Source organism: Miscanthus floridulus, chromosome 19 (genome assembly GCF_019320115.1).
Source record: "Miscanthus floridulus cultivar M001 chromosome 19, ASM1932011v1, whole genome shotgun sequence".
NCBI lineage: Eukaryota > Viridiplantae > Streptophyta > Magnoliopsida > Poales > Poaceae > Miscanthus > Miscanthus floridulus.
The window spans coordinates 58478663-58485311 of NC_089598.1; the positions used below are offsets into that span (position 1 = coordinate 58478663).

General features: G+C 39.6%; 1 non-coding gene across 1 annotated transcript; it reads left to right on the top strand.

The window, feature by feature from the left end:
* The first annotated feature begins 5575 nt into the window (after positions 1–5575).
* Positions 5576–5683, top strand: LOC136530258 (small nucleolar RNA R71). Its single transcript, XR_010777740.1, has one exon. It is a non-coding gene; the product is annotated as a small nucleolar RNA R71 (small nucleolar RNA).
* Positions 5684–6649: the final 966 nt, after the last annotated feature.

Below are 6649 nucleotides of genomic sequence, written 5' to 3' on the forward strand. Positions count from 1 at the left end.
TACCATCAAGGACCACACAAGTGACTTGACCAAATTGATCTTGAAACCCTACTGGTCACAAAACATGACCAAAATAAGATCAAACACTAATCTAACACTTAGGGTTTGCTTTTATCTATTTTTGAATTAATTTGGAAATAAGCCCAAAATGAACTTGTTCCAAATGACCTCAAAATTTTATGTAAGCTTCCTCATGACAAATTAGTGTACCAAAACAAATTTCATAATTTTTGGAATAATACAATGGCCTACAAAAATCATGGAAATTGCATTTAACAATTAATTGACTGAATTTTTGAAAATTAAAAATTTATTCAAATTTCAAATTTCATATTTTTAAACCATATTAGAACATGTACAGAAGCTACACACAAATGTTTAGAATTTTTGGAGCTATAATTATTTTCTTATAAATTTCCAAAGTTACTACACTATTCAAAATCCAGAAATAACAAAATTCCACTATTCTCTCTCTCTCTCTCACTGACAATCGACCCCCACATGTCATCCCTAACCTCCGGCTTTGACCGCAGCAACGATGGCGCTGATCGGCGCTAACTCGCCAACAGTGAGCCCAACAGCGACGGCCAAAGTACCAAAACGTTCACAAGAACTAGGCGCATCGATCTGTGGCATTTCGGAGGTTGATTATGACACGGAACAAGGCTGACGCCGGCCATGGCGGACGTGGTGGCACGGCAGCATTATGCCGGCAAAATAAGGCCGGTAATGGTGAAACAAAGAGTTTAGGAAGCATTAGTGGCTTACCCCGAATGTGTTCAACCAATGAGCGAGACTAGAGAAGCTATGGTGACGCGTTTCGATGGTGACAGTGATCACGGCGGAGCGGACCTCGTCGACGATGGCGTTTCAGTGACTGCAGTGGGCAAAACGACCAAGCAAGAGTAGATTAAGCACTACAACATCAAGATGAAGCTATAGAGACAACAAGCAAGGGCAACAGCTCACCAGATGATGCTGGCCGTGGTGAATCGGAGTTTCGGTCGAGGTCGCTGACCGCGAGGAAGAAGAGTCGCTAGCGGCGGTTCCTGGTGAAATCAAGTGGTAACAACAGGTCGGTTGGAGATGCAAGGAGCAGGTGAAACTGGAACACTGCTTTCCAGGGCTATCTTGTGCTAAGGAGGCGAGGGGAGCTCGCCGGAGTTGAGGCGGCGACGTCGGGAAAACAGAGGGAAGGAAGAAAAGCAAACGACGACGTCTGGGCTTTATAGCGCGGCCAGGAGCGCTCGGGAATGACACGCAGTGTGCACCCCATGCTAGCGCGAAGCCGAGGGCGGCCACAGGCGTGCCTGGAAGAACGGAGAAAGGACGTCGGCGGTGGGGCGGTGGCGCCCTGTTGTCAACTTGATTTTTGAAATATTTACAGATTGCCACTGCGTTTATTTTGCAAATTACTCACAATTTTTCTAAAGAAGTTGAAAATCTCCAAAAATGAAAGTTGCTCAACTTTTCAAACTCTACAACTTTGTTTCAATGAACATTTTCAAATTCTAGCTCCATTTTGAAATTTGAATTTGGGGTGCATTTGAGCACTTGAATCATTTCAAAATTACTCCAAATTTTATATGTAAACTTTGAATACCAAAGTTGATCCTTATAAAATAAGCTTCAACTTTACTTTTTGTCACACCCCAAATTCCAAATAGGATTTTGAATTAGACAAAAGGGGCAAAAAGGACTTTTATGGTTTGAATTTGAATTCAAATTTGATTTGTATACCTTTTTACTTAACTTTGATTTTTGACTAGTAACATGGCCCATTAGGGTTATTTGGGTCAATTGACACATGGTCTCACATGATCACATGAAATTTGACCCTTGTGGTCATGATCTTTATTTAAAGTTTGGAATCACATCACATAAAATAACAACTTATGAAATAAAGCTTATTTAGTGAATGCATTCAAAATTTTCTACTTTATGAATGCTTTGCAATGCACATAATGACATGTCAAGTTTTAGTGCTAGGTCAAAACACCAGAGGTGTTACGATGTTTTACTTGCTAAAATGGCATGAAACTTTTACAGTAGTGTATTGGTAGCACTAGTAAGCCACTGTAAATTTTTGAGAATTTATGATTGAACTTTAGTATATGTTTATTATTTACCCTAATCATTTAATTAAATTAATAAAGGCATTTAAATAATTAGATTGTGATTAAGCATGATGTTTTCTATGGTTCTTATGATGCATAGTAACTATTGATGTCAATGGTAAGGCTTAGAAGCCATTGATTGTATACAAATAACTAATTATCGCTTTATCATTCAAATACAAGACTGCATGTATAGTTTTGATTATGTGGATGATTTCATATGGGTAATGGTCTCTGCTGTAAAACTTGTTAATAACAAAGTTGTAGATAACTTACTAATCTACCTTGTGTTAAATTTTCATAGCCATAGGACTTAGGGTTTTTGAGTTCTAGCCGTTACAAGTTTGCTGTCCGAAAGGTTTACTTTCTGGACAGATTTGATTGAATGATTTGTTTGTCCTACATAACTCTTGAATCCCAGTGAGAGTATTAAAAAGAAAGTTGTAGATAATTTTATAAGCTTTCCAGAAAGTCCAAGATCACCGCATTTGGATAAGTAGAACTTCAGTTATGAGTAAAATAAGTAGCTTGCTGTTTTGCGGTATAGTAAATGCATTGTTGAAGTAGTTGATTAAATAATCAAGAAGAGATATGCACATACTCAGTAAAATGTGATGCACTTGTTATTACTTTAACGCCATGTTGTTAAGAATGCTTACAAGAATCCATTCATCATGTATCATCATACTATACTTGTCAACATGTATGCATTCGTAATATCTTATGCCATACTCATGCATCTAGGATCGACAGAGGAGATAACGCTGTTGGAGTTCAACTGAAGGAGAGGAAGGGGACCAGCAGGAGATTCCTCAAGCCGCAGCTCCTAAAGGCGAGGAGCAGAACCTAGAAGAGCTTTCGAAGTGCCCTGACCACCGCCCCACTTCCTTTCTGAAAGGCAAGCCCCGGAGCATTATAAGTCTCTCAGTTTTTTCACAAAATATTACTCAAGTTCTTATGATTGATGCATTAGATTATAAGACTTGATTGGAACCACTTGATGCATATAAATTCCTTGTCTAGAAATACTACCTTTAACCCTATATAGGTCTAGGATCGAATATATGCTTAGCCATGCTTAGACTAGTAGAAGTCGGGTGATTTCCTATCGCCTGCGAGATATAGGTGGATACCGAAGCACGGTTGGCTATATTTGCTATCATGGAAAAGAACCATGGGGTAAAAGTAAATCAAGGCTAGGTGGAGTCTATGGTGGGTTGACTCATATGATTCCATCTGTGCCGATTAAGGACCGTACCGTTGTTGGCACTTCTGACCGAATAACTCGTTCCGACAGCGAAGCCATGTAGCTCAACTCACGCCGGGCCCCGCTCTGCAAGAGTGTGCACTCTAGATGGTAGTAAGGATGTGCGGGGAGCTAGACCAAGCCCAAGGGTAGGGTAGGCCTGAATGTCCTGGCATTTGGTTGTCCCTGATTGTGCGGCGCTGGGTGAACCCGCGAAATGTGTACTTGAGTTATACCAAAGGTGACCTAAGGTGACGATTGATCTAGTCTGCCTAGGTTTGTGTTAGGAATAAATTCCCAGCTGGTTGAAATCGATTCGAATCACCATCTCTCCCGGATAGTGAGAAACTTGGCTAGCCCCAACATTGCAGTAACTGTATTATGGAATATGATGGTTCGGATAAACATGGAATTACAATACCTGCTATGGTTACTATTGTATACTCTTAAAATGATATACCACATGTTTGGCATAGGATAGTTGCTAATTTAGAGATGGATAATCATAATTAACTTGATAATAGAATTATAATTGTATAACTAAGTTAGTCGCTTTTTATGCAAAATGTTGCCAAGCTATATCCACTTATACAGCCTTGCTTGATCCTTGGAGTCATTTTATTTCTGGTTTATGATGGGTAAGTCTAGCTGAGTACCTTCTCGTACTCAGGGTTTTATTTCCCATTGATTGCAGATGGCACTGTGTATCATGGTTATTGCAAGAGTTGCTTCTATCCCGCTGTGGATGAGGAGTAAGCCTTGGGTAGGCTATTTTATTAATCCCTCTACATGCTTTTGTGGAGTGTGATCGTATGTGGCACTGTATTAAACTATGTTGGCAAATGCTACTTTCAAACTTAATTTGCTTCCACTTTTATCTATCAAACTTGGTTTGTAATAACTTTGTTTCATACTCTAATGATGGAAATGTATCTGTGAACTTTATGTAATATGTGACATGTATGTTGAATCATGTACGATCTTGGTTGCTGTGAATCATTTATCGAGACCTGTCGTGGTACTCGATGGACTACCAGGGTTTATATGGGTTGAAGTATGACAGTGCGACCGCTTGCAGGCTACCATTGTACTTGTACTCTTATAAATTGGTCGGTTCTGCGACAAGTGATGTGTCTAGGATGGCAGCACAACACTCCTCCATTAACTTGATTACCTTAGTGGTGGGCAGTGGTCTTTTGTTGTTGAGGATGTCTCAGTGATACTTTGCATAGGTGGGTACTAGAATAGCATCTAGCAGAGGAATATTGATATATAACTTTTGATTTACCTATACAAACTTACCAAACTGCTCATCCATTTTAGCTTTTCAATTTCTGCTTGAGAATACTAGGAAGGTGGTGTCATGAAAATCTTGCATCATCTCTTATGCTTGTGGCTCAACTTCTTCGACTTCATCAGTCCTTCTTCTCTTCTTGTACTGCTGACCGGTGTCTTACCTATCCTTGTCAGATATGGCAGATCATGAGTAGACTTGCCACCTCTTGTGGTTATGGCATTGATCTTTTCAAGGTTAGTGGCAAAAGGTAGAGCTAAAGCCAACTAGGCTAATCGTGATTCTATCTTTTTATTATAGCTAAGTTGGACTTTTATAGCAGAAGAAAAACTATCCATTTTAGTGTTTATGTTTTCTAGGACCTTATCGTTAAAAGCAAGCTTCTTAGAAATATTTTCATTAATCCTAGCTTGTTCTAAGATCAAGTCTCGCAAGGATGGTTGCTTAGGATTAGAGGAATAATTACCTGGGTTCTTACCTTGGTAATTTGACCATTGTTGTTGATGACTCCATCCTTGTCTCTGTTGTTGTGGAGTAGAATTTTTGATGACAATATTTGCATCTTCTTGAGATTAAGGGAAATCAACCCCCAAATATTCTCCACATACATTTTGGGAATTAAAAGCATCTTGAATGGCCTGACGATCTTTCTTGTACTTGGTTCGTTGTTCAAGCCAATTCAACAGTACGTCCATCTTAGTTGACATTGCACACACCTCTTCTTGTACTTCTTCGCTCTTATTGCATGCTTGAATGTTGCATTGAGACCAGCCTTGATTAGAGGCTATCTTCTCCATAAGAGTTTTAGCTTTTCCAAGGGTGAGTGACATAAATGATCCTCCAGTAGTAGCATCAAGTTGTTCATGAGCTTTCTAAGTTAATCTAGGGTAAAAGTTTTGCATGAGCAACTAATCTTCCATCCCATGATGAGGACAATCTAAAATATATTCTTAGAAACATTCCCATGCCTCTAGAATGGTCTCTCCTTTCTGCTAGTTGGAAGTTGGAAATCTTTCCTCTTAAGGCATTGGTCTTGCTTATAGGAAAAAACTTTGCTAGAAAAGCCTTCGAACATCTTGCCCACAGTGTTGATGTTATCTTTATTGGTGTAGAACCAATGCTTCGCCCTTCCCACTAACGAGAATGGAAATAGGCGGAGTAGTATGATGTCTTGAGCAACATCCTAGATGACGATTGTGTTGCTAATCTCTAGAAAATCCTAGAGATGAGCACTAGCATCTTCATGTGCCTTTTCGCTGAATGGAGTAGCTTGCAACATGTTGATGAGGCTTGTCTTGAGCTTGAACTCAAGGTTGTTGGTTTTGAGTGTTGGTCCAGTGCAGATATTCTCGGTGCTTGGAGCAAAGAACTCACGTAGAGTCTTTTCAGCCATAGCTTTAGAAACTGGTGTTGAGCTTCCTCTTGATTGGTTTGATTCTGATTGATTGAATTTGTTGATGAATCATAACCAATCCTACAATACCCTATATAAGATATGAACAAAGACAAACAATGGTAAGCCTGCTAAAGCAGAGGTATAAAGTTATGATCTCTGTATCTATGCATAAGGAACATTACTAAGGAAGATCAAGAATAGAGCTTGTCTCTGTTGGCATTTCTTAGCGCAATCACCAAATGAGGAGGTTTTAAGTCCATCACCGGCAACGGCGCTAGAAATGCCAGTTGGTATTTCTTAACACCATTACTAAGATTGAGTTAATCTTCACAACACCACCAAGAAACACCAACTACAATAGTTCTTAATGATTATAGAGAATATCCGCAAGTGCACAGATCTATTTGTTTTAGCATTTTACCCAGAAGTATTCAAGGTATCATTATTTATATTTTCCCAAAGGAGGTGATGAGGACATGACACCCATGCATATGACCATGTTTGGCACATGGGATAGAGGGGAAGGAGGCCAGCAAGGGTGTCCAAGTCAAAAAGGAGGTCCGAGGCTAATTCAGTTCGAGTCCCCAAGGTGGAGG